Here is a 15308-nt window from a genome sequence, read left to right as displayed (position 1 = left end):
GAACCTTCCCCCACCCACTCGGCCAGAGAAGAGAAACTCGGCTCTGAACTCTCCCTCTGGCCACAGATGATGATGAGACCAGTGGCAGATGCTGCCTGCAGACCCTCTCAAGGCAGATCTGTTGCGGAGTGCTGGGGCTCTGCCGGAGGGGCCACACTGAGTCAGGGGCCCCCACCCCGGGCACCACGGCGGCCCCCAGCCCACATCAGGCCCCGTGACAGCAGCGAGGCCTTGCAAAGGCTCAGCCTACGGGGAGAGGAATGAAGCAGGCATGCCCGGGAGACGAGAGGGCGGAGGCCGGGGCGTGAGGCGGCGAGGAGGACTTCCCGGCTCCCATGACGTCAGCCTGCCGGCCCCGCCGGCTTCCGGACCCTGACACGGTCCAACAAGCCCTTCTTCACCCCGGGCTGAGTCGCTTCTTGTTTCTTGCCACCGAACCATCCTTGACTAAGACACCTTACGACACAGCTGCTGGCCCGCCCCCGGCTTGCCTCCGGCTCGCCCCCCACCGCCCACTCCCTCTCTCTTTCCTTCTCCCGGAGTCTGTTTCCCGTTTCTATTGAGACAGCCACGCTGCACACACAGGGCCTGAATTCTCACTTGAACAAACGCTGGCCTGGCCTGGTCCCAAAGAGGACAAGCAGCAACCCCGTGACTTAGCCACACAACAGGTGAGCCGGGCCGTGCCAGCATTCACACCAACTTGCCTCGGACCTGCTGGGCTGACTGTGAGAGCCTCCCGACAACAAGCCGGACTGCCTGGGCCGGAATTCCTGGACGTTTGCAGCAGCCATGTCCTGAGAGCCGCGGGAGGTGCTGGGCAGCCATGGTGGAGCTGTGTGGGGGGAGACGGGCCGGGGGTAGGCTGTGTTCAAGGGAACATTCTTCATCCCAAATCACTCAGAACTTCAGCCGAGAGATTAATGGTTGCCGTGGCAACTGATCAGCCCAGGAGGCTTCTCATAGCTCCTCAGAATGAGTGTGTTAGTCACTCGGTCGTGCCTGACTCTCGATGACCCCCATGGACTGTGGCCCGCCAGGTTCCCCTGTCCATGGGGATCCTCCAGGCAGGAATACTGGAGTGAGTTGCCATTTCCATCTCCAGGTCACCTTCCCGACCCAGGGCTCGAACCCGTGTTTTCTGTGTCTCCTGCACTGGCAGGCAGGTGCTTTACCACTAGCGCCGCCTGGAAAGCGCCCTCAGGATGAGGGGACCCTCTCCAACATGTCAAGATCTGCCATGGGCCAAAGTTGTCTGTTGCACTTTGGCCAAAAATAAACTTTCTTTTGCACATTTTATGGGACTTTCTGGAAAATCTTCTCTCCCGAGGAAACTCCACTTTTTTCTCTTGGTGCTTATCTGACACTACACTACTCTGCTATTCCCTCAAATAAGAAGTTCCTACCGCTTTGGGGGCATTTCTCTCGCTAGCGCTGTAGTTCGGGGGGCATGGATCTGTTTCAGTTACTTCTCTTCACTCAGCCTTCCTCCCCCAGTGCCCCTCCCTCTCCTCCAGCCCTCACTCACTCCCAGATGAGACACTGGGCGTCACGGGGTTCGAAGATTCGAATGCATCCTTTTAGGAGCACCTCCCAATGAAAGGATGCCCTCTGGCAAGCATTCCGCTCTAACAAGTGGCAGGTCCCCCTCCTCTGTGGACAACACCCAGCTGTGGGAACCACAGGTCACGAGACCCAGTGAACGCGGGGCACGGCCTTCCCCGCAGCCTGCTCTTCGAGGGACCCCCTCTGAAACAGAGACTGCCCCTCCACGTGAGGAAGGGCACAGACGCGTTCTTTTTGTTCATTTGCTGCTTCTGCTTGGCTTTCCAGTTGATTCGCCGAAGCGGTAGTGACTGTATTATACAGACCCAACTCCTACACGCACGTGTTTCCATCAGTGTGAGTAAGAGATGAAGCGCAGGACTTCCCGATGATCCAGTGGTTAAGAACCCACCTTCCAGGACAGGGGAGGCAGGTTCAGTCCTGCTCCAAGAACTGAGATCCCACCTGCAGCCGGGAAGCTCAGCCTGCACCCCGTGACTGCAGAAGCCCAAGCACCACGGCTGAGACCCAACACAGCCAGATACACAAAGACTTCCTGAAAGAAATGAGTCAGTAATTATGGGCACACGATCAGAACTGCACCTATCATGCTTGCTTTCGACTTGATGACTACAGAGACTGGCACCACGGGAGGAGGAGAAAAGGCTGAGGGGGGGGTGGTCACAGACACCCTTGGCTTAAGGGGCCCTAGACCGGCACCACCGTGCCCCTGTCCTTACCGCTGGTGGCCGTGGACTTGGCTGTGATTTATTTTGCTGACGTATGAATGCATGGATTTTTTGTTCTATCTTGTATGCCATATTGGCATTCCTCCATGATATGCAGAATTGCTTTTGTCAGCTTTGATTAAACAGCCCATGGTTTTATGTTTCCAATAAGAAAATATATCTGTGAAATACCTTTATTATTGAAAATCCTGCAGTAAAAAACAATCATGGTGCCTATAAGTTTCTAGCTATATTTTCAACTATTAAAGCAATTATTTTTTAATTTGGTTTTTTGATAAGCGAAAGCTTCTTAGAAATGCCAAGTATGATCTTAATAGAAAATAGAGTGTACGGTGAAATACCAGTTAACCAGAACACCTTTTCTGGTTAAGCAAGCATTAGATACAGCAGAAGCACAAGGGACTCGGCATGGGGAGGGCGCCTGCCAACCATCAGGGCGCCACTGCCTGAGGGAAGTGCTCCTTGCAGAGATTCTGGTCCTCCTGTTCTAACTCTCTGTGAACCAAGTCACCACCTGCCTTCTCTCTGGTGTAGCACCAGGAACAGCCCACCAGGAGGAAAGGCCCTGGATTCAGATGCTCAAGCCACGTTCCTTCAGTGTGAAATCACTACTAATTTTACCAACATAGAAAGATGACTCCCATATATTGTTAACTAAAGCATCTGTTTAGGAAACAGTAAGAATTCCATTTTGTAAAGGGTACACCCCAGGACTGGGTTAGGGAAAGGGGCTGGGTGGCAAAGGCAGACTTAGGAGAAAGCACAACCAGATGGTTGCAATGATACAAAAACGAAAGTGGTCTGGACCAGCACATGGAAGAGAGGGCTAAGTGCAAAAGCTAGTTGCATTTTGATTCTCAGGTCACTGAGATTTTCATGGAGGTTACCTTAAAAACATTATTCGGGCTCAAGCACAGCCCTCATTCACTGGAACTGGATTTTAGCCATTGCTGTATAAGAGGAACTGGCCAGTCCGTTTTATCAGTCAGGAGAGGCTGGGCTATATGCATACAAGCATTGCCACCACCTCTGTTGATGAACAGCAAGCTTATTTCCCTCTCCCTCTTCTGCCCAGGGACTTCCCCGGCGACTCAGGTGGTGAAGTGTCTGCCTACAACGCGGGAGACCTGGGTTCGACCCCTGGGTTGGGAAGATCTCCTGGAGAAGGAAATGGCAACCCACTCCAGTATTCTTGCCTGGAAAACCCCATGGACAAAGGAACCTGGTAGGCTACAGTCCATGGGGTCGCAAAGAGTCAGACACAACTGAGCGACATTTACTTTTTATTTACTCCCGCCCAGCGCAGCGGAGAAGGCGATGGCACCCCACTCCAGTACTCTTGCCTGGAAAATCCCATGGACGGAGGAGCCTGGTAGGCTGCAGTCCATGGGGTTGCGAAGAGTCAGACACGACTGAGCGACATTTACTTTTTATGTACTACTGCCCAGCGCAGGTGGGCTCAGTACAGTCTCTGGAACAGACTGACAGAGGCTTCACGCAACACATGCTTCCACAGCCACCACCAAGGCCAGGAGGAAACGTGGTGAGTTTGATCACTTCTGCTCACATGTAATTGGCAAAGCAATGCTTGTTTCCTTAGTCGGTTTGGTTAGCAGGAGTCACTGCCCCAGATAACATTTAACTGACAAAATCCAGTTTCAGAACCGAAGAATTTGACATCTCCATTAAGAAAACGCCCCTAGAAAGACTCAGACAGATCTACTCTGATAGATAGAAAGCGTATATATGTGAATACACACGCATAGGTGTGCTTGTAGAAAGTACAGACGATGGAGTTAAACGTTTATGGAGCCTGGAGGGAGCCTGCAGGAGAATTTTCTGAGTAAATACTTCACAGAGGCAGAGCTGAGCCCAAGAAATGTGGCTTTGAAACCAGATCGTCTTGCCTGTTACTCTCTCTGAGACTTGCCAAGGTAAGTTCTCAGCCACTCAGCCTCAGGGTCCTCATATGTGAAGTGGATACAAAATCTACCACGCGGCTCTTGTAAAATAAAGTACCCAGGGACATAGTAGGGAGTCAGCGAATGTTAGTTGCTGTTTATTTTGCTTTGTTCAGTAAAAAACAAACAAACAAAAAACTTTGTGATTATTTGTTTTGTCTTTTTTTTCCCCTAGGTCACACCCTATGGCACGTGGGATCTTAGTTCCCCGACCGAAGATCGAACCCCTGCCCCCTACAGCGGAAGCACAGAGTCTTAACCACTGGACCACCAGCGAAGTCCCTGCCACAGATGAACATCCCTACTTATCGACATTTCTGATTGAAAGGGTACTGATCACTAACCATTTCATTTAAAATGTACATTAGCCTTAAAGGCAACTTCTCTCATTTTCTTTTACTAGATGATTCTGGCTGTGCTCTCCCAGAGGAAATGACTCGATTGAAATGTTGGGAGAGCAAGTCTGCCTTCATCCATGAAGCCTTGGAATCGTGAATGACTATTTGTTTATACTCTGAAGCCTTTCACTTTGGAATGTGAGTGCTGAACCTGAAGATCAGCCAGCAACGTGCTGATTTTCTGCTCTAAGTGTCCAAGGTGCTACAAGATGTTGTACTGTCTTAAACCTGCAGCTAATATCTTCATTCCATTTCAATTTGTCCTTTTGTGTGTGTTAACACCCATTCGTTCTTTCACACAAGCTGGTCCTACAGGCCCTGATCACCCCCTCCCCTACGATTTTTTTAAGCAAAATGTTTCAATTGCCCATTGCAGTTGCAACCGGTTCCCTGCCTTGTGGGTGGTTAATATGATATTCACCTGTAGGAAGATGGATTCCTAGATTCTTGAGATGATACATGAGAAGCAGATCCGAATGAAAACACCTTCTGCTCTGGGTCTCTTACAGTCTTGGCGATGCTCACTTCAGTTCCTGGAGATGCGCAACTGAATCCAGAAGGAGCATCTGTCTCAGTCAAGACTCACAGGGATCCGCCTGGAGCCACAGTCGACAGGCCAGCCCCTTCCTCCTGCCAGCTTACAGGACAGCCCAGACTTTCTCTGCGAGTGGTCCATGGCTAATCTTAGTCTCCGATGTTTTTGTTGAGAAGCAGAACATGTCTTACGTGCATATTTAGTTTATGAGAGAGATAGCAGAAAACATCACTTTTCTGCCCTCAAGTAGTAGGATTATGACTATGTTTTTATTTCCGTCCAAAAATTCACATAACATTAAAAGGGAAATGTAACATAGTAATTGAAACAAATTGGAAATTTCTATGGCCATAACATTTATGAGTTCAAATTTCATGTGAGCACATGGAAATAGTTAGTGAGCATAGGTTGGCAGCATCCAAATTACACCTAATAAAATGGCCACAGCGAGAAAAGTAACATAAGATCATTTACTTATCCTACCCAATTCGCTGCTTTACTTCAATCCGTTACTATTCCCAGTCAACCAGACGCAGCCAGCCTGCTCACCCTGAATTGCTGACAATGGCTGCTGGTGCTGTCTGTTTGCTTGTTGGTACTGTTTCCTTTGGCTGGTCAGAAACTTAGCAGGTGTGAAACAGAGCCCTGTTCCCTTTGCAAGCTTGTTGATCATCTGGGCCGAGCTAAGAAAGATTCGAAGGATAGAGAGCAGTTGCACTCAGCTAAGCAGTGCTCCTGTCTACACCCCAGATTAAGTCTGCAGGGTTGCAGGGGTGGGAAGACGCATGGGCCAGCTGCTCCCTTAAGGAATCAGAGAAATGCCCTGGCTCTCTGTGCTGTGCGATGATCCCCTGGAGCAAGGGTGAGGCTCACGACCTCTCAGCTGGGCCTAGGCTCCTCTCGCTCCTCAGTCCTCAGGCTGCATCCATGACAACCTGGGCTTGTCACCGTTCTCCGTAAAAACCAGATGTTCCATCTGCATGCGGGCACATACACAGAAGTGCCCACTGACGATGCCCTCACTTCACAGACGCCATGCGATGGAAAAGAGTGAACGGTCTGGGGGACCAGTGACACTGTATAGTTCTATCACGACAAGAGACCTGAGCCTCTAATCTGTCATCTCTAAACCAGGGGGAGTAATACCCATCCTGCCCACCACGCGCGGGAGGCGTGAGGATCCAGTCCAAGGAGAACGAGAGGAAACACGCACAGGTTTGGGGAACGGCCCTATCTCACCCAGATGTTATCCAGGAATACTGCGGCCTGGCATGTGCAGTGAGCTTCAGATGACTGTTTAGCCGAATTCACTACGAACACAGAAAAGATCTCCTTGGTTGGGGGGCGGGGGGCGGTGCGGTGATGATGCTTTGATGAAGCAAAGTAACTGGATGACAGGATGCCGGCCTCAGGGTCCCTCCTCTTGGGATCACCCTGACCAAGAGCCAGAAACTCCATCTGTGAAAGCTCACAGGGGGGTGTCCCTGGCGGTCCAGTGGTTAAGACTCTACTCTTCCCCAGCAGGGGGCATGGGTTCCATCCCAGGTCAGGGAACTAAGATCTCACATGAAGCACAAAAGTGACCACGAAAAAAAAAATAAGAAAAGAAAACAAGCTTACCAAGCAGGGTGGCTGGGCACCCCGCCCGCTGCCCCCACCGCCAACTGCTCTGCCCCCTCCCATTCTTTTCCCCACTCCCACTCTCCCCCCACTCGCTGCCCCCTCCCAACACTTGCACAGAAGCCGTCAGGACCACAGCCCCTCCCCACCCTCTGCTTAGAGCTAAGCGGGGAACCTGATCTCCTCAACAGACTCTGACAAGGGGCCCACAGCTGAGGGGGATGGCCAGCAGGAGAGAGGAAAGGGCTCAGAAGCTCCCCCAAGTTGCCAAAGCCGAGCTGGGTAAGACTCCCCGGGTATCCTTCCAGCCACATGTCCCAGATGGCCTTATGGGCACGTCCCTGCCCACAGGGCAGTCTGGATTCCTCATGAGCGGGGGGCACATAGCCTGGACAGCCTCCTCGCCCACCTGTCCCTTGCTAAATCTCCAGCACCCAGAAGAATCTGAAGTCTCGGCCTCTGGGCTGTGAGGACAATAAGCTCATTTCAACCCTGCCATTCCTTGGCCAAGAGTGCTTGGCCCTCGGTAATAGGCGACCTTTTGTCTCCTTGAGGGTCGGTCAGTGGCATCGCAAGAGTCCAAGAGTTGGACACGACTTAGCGACTAAACCACCACCAGGCTTCCCTGGTGGCTCAGATGGTAAAGAATCTGCCTGCAATGCAGGAGACCCAGATTCGATCTCTGCGTCAGGAAGATCCCCTGGGGAAGGGAACGGCTACCCACTCTGCTATTCTTGCCTGGAGAATCCCATGGCTGAGGAGCCTGGAGGGCTGCAGCCCATGGGGTCGTACAGAGTCGGACACGACTGAATGACTAATGAGATAGGACTCAGGTCCCTGTGCCCCACTGTAAAATGCAGGCAGCTCACCACCAGCCAAGAGCTGGTGTGAATTAACGCTGACCCCGGGTGAAACGAGGGACCCAAATCTCTGAAACCTCGGCCCTCAGAGGGAAGGAAGCTTCACCCGGAGAAGATGACACATAAAATGGGTCCCTGCCCAGAAGAGCTTACACGGTAACACGTCCACGGGCAGGAGAAAAACATGTTTTCCCCATGCGGCATGTTGCTGAGATCTTGCTCTTAATGGCATAAATCTTTGTAAATCCTCCAGATTGAAAGATGAAGCAAGGGAAGCGAGCGGGTGAGGCAGGAGGCATTTCAGGCTGCCTGTGGGTAACGCGACAAGCCTCAGGGCGGGAGGGACCATGGAGGAGGGCCCACGAGGGGCAGCTGCTGCTGGTGCTGCTGCAGAACCCCCGCTTCTGCCAGCCCCTCTGAGAGCCACCAGGCTGTCCAGCCTGGCCTGGCCCACCTCCGGGCACCTCCCTTTCTCAAGAAGAGCTGCCAGCCCTCTGATGAGCCGGGGGCTTGGGTCAGCACTCTTCCTGGCACCTAACCCCAAACCAGGCACACAGAATCCGTGCACGATAAATATGGATTGCGAGAACAGATCAATTCATTAACACACCTGCAGCATACAGCCCTCCCCAAGGAACTTTCATTCCAGGACAGACATGAGATGCATCCCTTGATCACTTCTAGATGTGAGAGTCTTAACTATGTCACATGCCCAGCATGTGATCACAGAGTTATGGTTCCATTCAAGCTGAAAGGAATCTTAGATATCAGCTAGTCTGACCATTTCCTCTTCCACATGAGACATCTGATTGATTCTATCAAGTGGGGGAATATCCTAATTACTTGGGAAAACAAAACCTTAGTAACCTGAAGGCAGATCATTTCCCCCGGGGCTAGCGTAAGGACCACAAACATCTGGCCAGACCTGCTGATGGTTTTCATTAGGAGGGTTTCTCTGGGTGTTTACACTGGAAATTCTACAAGGTCAGGGAGTATATTCTGGGTGAGAAAGAAATCAGCTTTTTTTTTTTTTTTTAAGGTTATAAGGATATACCTAGCAGTAGTAGTGAAGGTCACTCAGTTGTGTCTGGCTCTTTGCAACCCCATGGACTATACAGTCCAGGGACCTCTCTAGGCCAGAATACTGGAGTGGGTAGCCTTTCCCTTCTCCAGGGGATCTACCCAGCTCAGGGATTGAACCCACCAGCTGAGCCACCAGGGACGCCCAAGGATACACCTACCAGCGAGCACATCTTTAAAAATTCTTCTAGGGCTTTCCTTGATGGTCCAGTGGTTGAGACTCCACACTTCCAACACAGAGGGCGAGGGCTTAATCCCTGGTAGAGGAACTAAGATCCCACATGCCCCCACGGCACAGCCAAAAGGAAAATTTTTAAAAATTCTTCTAAATTTAACATTTACTGAATAACCATTACCTGTAAGGTGCTCCAATATGTACCCTGTGTGTGTGCAACATCGCTCCAGTCGTGTCCGACTCTTCACGACCCGTGATCGTGCAGCCCGCCAGGCTCCTCCGTCCATGGGATTCTCCAGGCAAGGACGCTGGAGCAGGTTCAGGAGATATGCTCCCTGGCATCGAACCCACCTCTCTTACATCTCCTGTGTTGGCAGGCGCCAACTAGCGCCACCTGGGAAGCCCCTAGCAGGAGCCAAAGGTAAATTCAGTATCCCTGCCCGCAGAGGCTCCTGATTTTGTGAGACCTGACAAACACGTACAAATGGTCCCAACAAAGCCGGATGCCGGGGAGGCTGAAGCGCCCACTCCAGCAGGGAAAGGAGGTTCAGAGAGAAAGCAGCCTGGAGGCCTTGGGCCCAGCAGACGGACAGGAAGGACGTGACCAGGCCATGAAGGGGGACGGAGGGGCTCCAGGCAGACGGACAGAGCAAGCACCGGCCACAGGAAGGACTCGGCGTGGGCTACACCAGGGATGCACGGGAATAGTTTTTATTTTGTACCAACGGTGTGTCAGGCACTTTTGAAAAATAGAATCATTCAAGACTCACAGTGCCCAGTGAATCAGGCGCCTCCATTTTCCAGAGATGGAAGCGGAACCTTGTAAAGATTAATAACGAGTCGAGTGAGGGTCAAGATGACATAACGCACACGGGGCAAAGCCGGACAGAAAGCCCCGAGAGGCTGGCTCCAGGGTCCCACTTTAGCCAGCCCACGAGGCCGCCTCTCGGGGCAGAGGGAGACCGCAAACCACGTCTCAGGGCGGCAGGGCTGGTCCCGGGGACCAGGGAGGAAGGAGGGCCATTAGAGAAAGAGGAAGAGGAGAGAGGAGGGAGCGAGGGAGCACAGAGCAAGGGAGAGAGGAGGGAGCGACGGAGCACAGAGCGAGGGAGAGAGGAGGGAGCGAGGGAGCACAGAGCGAGGGCTGTGGCCCCGCTTGCTTCTAAGGTGGAGATGACAGTGAGTGTCAGGGTCGGAGCAAGCGGGCGACGGCCAGGAGCCGCAGCAACTGAGCGAGGTCACGGGACGGGGACCGAGGGGGAGGCCTGGGCTAGGAAAGAGTAAGGGCCATCCCTTCCCCAAGACAGGAGGAGAGGGAAGGAGGAGGCGGAAGGGAGGGCGGAAGCGAGAAAGAGAGGGTCCCCGCAGCGCCAGCGCCGGGGGCTGCCCTTCTCAGCCAGCCCCGGGGGCACGCCCACTCCCAGCCAGGAGGCAGCAGGGCCAGCTCGGGCCTGAGCAGAGTGGAAACGATGTGGGCAGCTGTCGCGGGAATCTGATAGCGAGCTAAAAATGGGGCTCAGGAAGACGGCCACGGGCGCGGCAGAGCCCGACGGCAGGACTGCGGGGGCTCCGATTACTGCGGGCGCCCCAGTCCCTTCAACAGAACCGAGCAGAGGGGGGTCGGGAGGGGACGAGAGGGCAGAAAGACGCGGCAGAAGGTCACAAGGGAAAGGGAATCCAAAACTTTTGAGGACTTTGCCAAAACAGCTAACATGGACTCCAAAACACCACGGGGAAGGAGGCAACATGCGGCCAGAAGAGTCCAAGACGCACAAAGCTGGGAGGGCTCAGGGGCCACCAGGAGGGCGCAGAACAGGCTTGGTGGGAAGGCGGGAACCAGGCGATGGAAGGACAGCTCTAGAGGGCATTTCAGAGATGACGAGCTCACAGGAGGCAAGATAAGGCCCGGGTGTGGCCGTGTGCAAGGAGAGAGCCCTGATGGAGGAGGGGAGGAGAGGGGGGTGGCGTGGGGAGGACCGGAGCTTGTGCAGACAGCACCTGCCGAATGCACAGCAAGGGAGGCCAGGCTAAACACAGGGCCAGGAAGAGCTGACATTACTAGGGACGCACAGTTCCATTTCTCCTGGAACAGTGTCACAAGCAGAGCTGTTCCCCACCCAGCCCACGCCTAGAATGAAAAGGCAAGTAAAACAGGCTTCCTAGAGCTCTCCCCAAGAGGCTGGGGCCTGGGAGGAGAGAAGGGAAGCCAGGCTGAGTGAACGGTATAAATGGAGGAACGGTCCACGGGCATCGGGGGTGGGAGAGCCTCAGATGTCGGGAGCGTCTACTTCTCTCACCTTCTGCCTTAAACAAAGCCGACCCACTCCTCTCTCCTGTGTCCAGAGCTCAAGATAAAAGGGGCTCTGATCATCCCACCCACTAACCACAGCACGAGCTCCAGACCCACTCCGCGGCTGGCTTCTTCGTCAGCTGCTCCAGGCCTATGGGGAGCATCTCCCACTCAGCCTAAGTTCACCCTTTAGACTTCTTGTTGTTCAGCCACAAGGTCATGTCCGACCCTTTGCAACCCCATGGACTGCAGCAGGCCAGGCTGCCCTGTCCTCTATCTCCTGGAGTTTACTCAAGCTCATGTCCATTGAGTCGGTGATGCCATCCAACCATCTCATCCTCTGTTGTCCCCTTCTCTTCCTGCCTTCAGTCTTTCCCAGCATCAGGGTCTTTTCTAATGAGGTCGGCTCTTCAAATCAGGTGACCAAAATACTGATGCTTCAGCTTCAACATCAGTCCTTCCAATGAATATTCAGGGTTGATTTCCTTTAGGATGGATGGGTTGGATCTCCTTGCAGTCCAAGGGACTCTCAAGAGTCTTCTCCAACACCACAGTTCAAAAGCATCAATTGTTTGGTGCTCAGCCTTCTTTACAGTCCAACTCTCTCATCCATACCTGACTACAGGAAAAACCATAGCTTTGAGTAGACGGACCTTTGTCAGCAAAGTGATCCCTCTGCTTTCGACCTGGAAACAGGTTTTGCTCACCTGATTTGACCCTGGTCCTCTCTTGAGCACAGCTTTAGACTCACTATGGCAAGAACCTTTAGCCGCACCACCCTTGCCTGCTTCAAGAGAACATTTAATAAACGTTTGGCAGTGCTTAGCGCCTGCAGGGCGCGGGCTGAAGAAGCCTGTGGGAGCCATTCAGTTCCTGCGTGACTCCTCTTATAACACTTCCACCCAACAATGTCCCGCTGCTGCTTGAGCACATGGAGCCAGGAAGCCCACTCCGCGTGACACCGTCTGTCTTGCCACTGGGTGGCTCTATTGAAAAGTTTCCATTCCCAAATCTTTCTAGCCAAGTACCTGGATTTTTTTTTCAATATTTATTGATTTTGCATTTATTTATTCGGCTGCACCAGGTCTTGGTCGCTGTTTAGTTGCGGCATGTGAGACATAGTTCTCTGACCAGGGCTCGAACCCCAGGCCCCGTGTTGGGAGTGTGGGGTCTTAGCCACTGGACCACCTGGGAAGTCCTGTTCCTTCACAGTCATGTAAAACAAGCCACATTCCTTTTCCATCTGATAACAACCTGAAGACAAGGAGCACATCTCAGCGGAGCCTCCTGCTTCCAGGAGAAATAGCAGCAATTCCGGACACCTCTTCTCTTAAGACTCGGCTCCGGCCAGCTTCCTGCCTGTGTGTCCCGCGGGACCCACAGCAACACTGCGAGGGGTCTGCCGGGGGCAGCCAGCTCCCCAGCGCCAGCCGCGCGGTGACCTGCCGGCCGAGACACCTCTGCAGCCTTGTGTGCAGTGTCGGCACCCTTATCCCCACTGCACACCTGGAAACTGACGCAGGGAGCAGTAAGCAACGAAGCCAAGAGTCAAGTCCAGGCAACTGGATGCACCCACACCCGTGCCAGCCGCTCTCAAACTTGGCAGCCGCTGGAACCACCCTGGGAAGTTCTAGAAACTACTGAGACGGGGATCCACCCCAGAAGCTGACTTTACTGGACACCCCAACGTTCCAAAGGTGTCCGGGTGACGGCAACGCGCAGGCGAGGTGGATGCCGACTCTGGTGTGAGAGCACAGCACCCCCGGGGCAGTCTGGCTGGTGCTGGCAGGGCTGGACTAGAGAGAGGGGAGCAGTGGAAATTTCCAAGCTTCCCCGGTGGAGGACAACTCAGGGACAGGCCCAGACGTGGGTGACGAGAGCCAGCCTTGCAGGGAGGCTAAGTGAACACTCAGCCGGGGTGAGTTTAGAGGCACTGCAAGGCCCTCATTCTCAACAACGACAACAAAAAGAACAAGAGCAACAATTCGGAGACCCACTCCTGATGGGACTCGCAGCCTCAACGGGTTCCTCCGGGAAGGACTCCTGCGGGTAACGAGGCCCACGTTGGGCCCAGAGCCACCGTCTCCTCAAAGGAGCCGCTCCCTGTCGGCTGCCAACTTCCTGACTTCCCTCAAAGCCAAGGATGGATGGAGATCTTATCCTCTTCACCGGTTTGTGAATCCCTCAGGAAAGCGGCCGGCTGCTGGCTCCACAGGCCGAGGAAGACTGGACACTTTCTCTAACCGCCTCCGAGGGTCCCTGACACTTCCATCCATCAGACGTCCGTCTGCAAAGGGCTCTCCCACTGCACCCCTTTCCCTGCCCTGGCCTTGTCTGTGGCCCCTAAGCTCAGGTTGCGTATGTGCGTGCCAAGTTGCTTCCATCATGTCCGACTCTTTGCGACCCCACGGACTGCAGCCCGCCAGGCTTCTCTAACCACGGGGACTCTCCAGGCAAGAATACTGGAGTGGCTTGCCGCGTCCTCCTCCAGGGGGTCTTCCCGACCCAGGGATCAAACCCACTCTCTTAAGTCTCCTGCTTTGGCAGGCAGGCTCTTTACCACGAGCACCACCTGGATATTTCTTGTTCAAGCAGTAGGGTGCCTCGTCGGTTAGAGACTGCCCATCGGGTGCTGGTTCCCTGGCTGTTGCTGGAAGCTCCCACATCCGTCTGTTCCCTGGACTTGCTCTTCCCTGGACCACAGCACAGCGCCAGGACACAGGACAGTGGTGACCCTGAGATGCCCGCCGGGAATGGGGGCCCTTTTCCTCCACCACCTCCCCTCCTCCCAGAGCCCGCCCCACGAGCCCAGGGCAGGGACTCCCCCACCCCAAGGCCATACATATTTAACGCAAACATCTGGATGCAAATTGACTCGCTTTTGTTTTACTCCCTTTCCTCTCAGACCCTCTCTAACGTAAACTGCCTTTCATCCTAGACAGACAGGCGCTTCCCTAGGCTAGAAATGCACCGAGTGCAGCTTGGAGCAGATCCTACAGCTCCAAACTCCGAATTTTTAAGATCTTTGCAAACGGGAGTGCGCCTCGGGGGCATTTACCCTCTGTGGAGGTCACAGTGACTCTAGGAGTCTCAACCCAGGAGAGGAATTTTGTAAACGGGGATAGGATATTAGTGGCCTGTAAGCCCCTAAATATAATCTGTTCCCAGACCCGTAAATCCTCTTTTTCTAAAGATGAGAAAAAGTGGATGGTTTGGCAGACAACTTTGTTCCCATCCCTCCACAGTCTATGAACCTGGCTATTTCTTGGTCTGTGTCGCCAAGACTGAGGTTCTGAGGATTTAAAGACAAGGGGAGTGGGAGAAAAGAGACCAAGAAAGGCAAATGCTGATATATTTATATATCTATCTGTTTGGGATGGCAAAAGAATTGGTAGGTGCCTGAAGAATAAAAAAATTGAACAGATATGGGATATTTATTCATGAGCTACTCACATTTCAGGGAAGGACCGTGAGGCTAATGTAGAGTTCATTCACTATGAAAGGTATAGAAAATAGAGGGGCTGACTAGGGCTGCATTTTTGCAAAGAAGAGAGTAATGACCAAGAAGCCGTCCCCGGCAAATGTCTGTTTACTGCTGACTGCATTTCATTTCTTGCCTCTTTGTAAGTGTGTGTACATACTCATGAACACGCAAATTCAGGAGCTATGAGCATAGATCCTCTCTTGTGTGAGTGCTGTGTGTGTGTGTGTGTGAGTGTAAACAATGTCAGTAACTGGGGCCAGAGAACAATTCTGTTGATGTGATTCTTCCTAAATCCTCACAAAACATCTGCAAGGACAAAGACACCATAAATCTTTAAGAATTGCTTTTGCAATAACAACACTAGTTCAGAAAGACACATACACGCCCACGTACACGCCCACGTACACGCCCATGTACACGCCTATGTTCACTGTCCTGCAGCGTTTACAATAGCCAAGATATGGAGATACGTAAATACCTGTGGAAGGCTGAATGGGTAAAGAAGATGTGGTAAGTATCTTGCAATGGACTACTACTCAGCCATTAAAAAGATGTAATCTTGCCACAGGCAGCCACATGGATGGACCTTCAGCGTACTATGCCAAGTGGAA

General features: G+C 53.0%; 1 long non-coding RNA gene across 4 annotated transcripts; it reads left to right on the top strand.

Annotated features, from left to right (window-relative positions):
• The first annotated feature begins 357 nt into the window (after positions 1–357).
• On the top strand, positions 358–5643 carry LOC114109533 (uncharacterized). 4 transcript variants are annotated; one of them, XR_009597759.1, is made up of 4 exons: positions 358–2971; positions 3370–3837; positions 4431–4791; positions 5163–5643. It is a non-coding gene; the product is annotated as an uncharacterized LOC114109533 (long non-coding RNA). The 4 variants fall into 4 exon arrangements; XR_009597758.1 differs by having other exon boundaries at positions 4431–5643; XR_009597757.1 differs by having other exon boundaries at positions 358–3837.
• The last annotated feature ends 9665 nt before the right edge of the window (positions 5644–15308 follow it).

This window comes from Ovis aries, chromosome 20 (assembly GCF_016772045.2).
Source record: "Ovis aries strain OAR_USU_Benz2616 breed Rambouillet chromosome 20, ARS-UI_Ramb_v3.0, whole genome shotgun sequence".
Lineage (NCBI taxonomy): Eukaryota > Metazoa > Chordata > Mammalia > Artiodactyla > Bovidae > Ovis > Ovis aries.
Note: the sequence above shows the minus strand (reverse complement) of the source record. Positions and strands in the feature narration are given on the sequence as shown.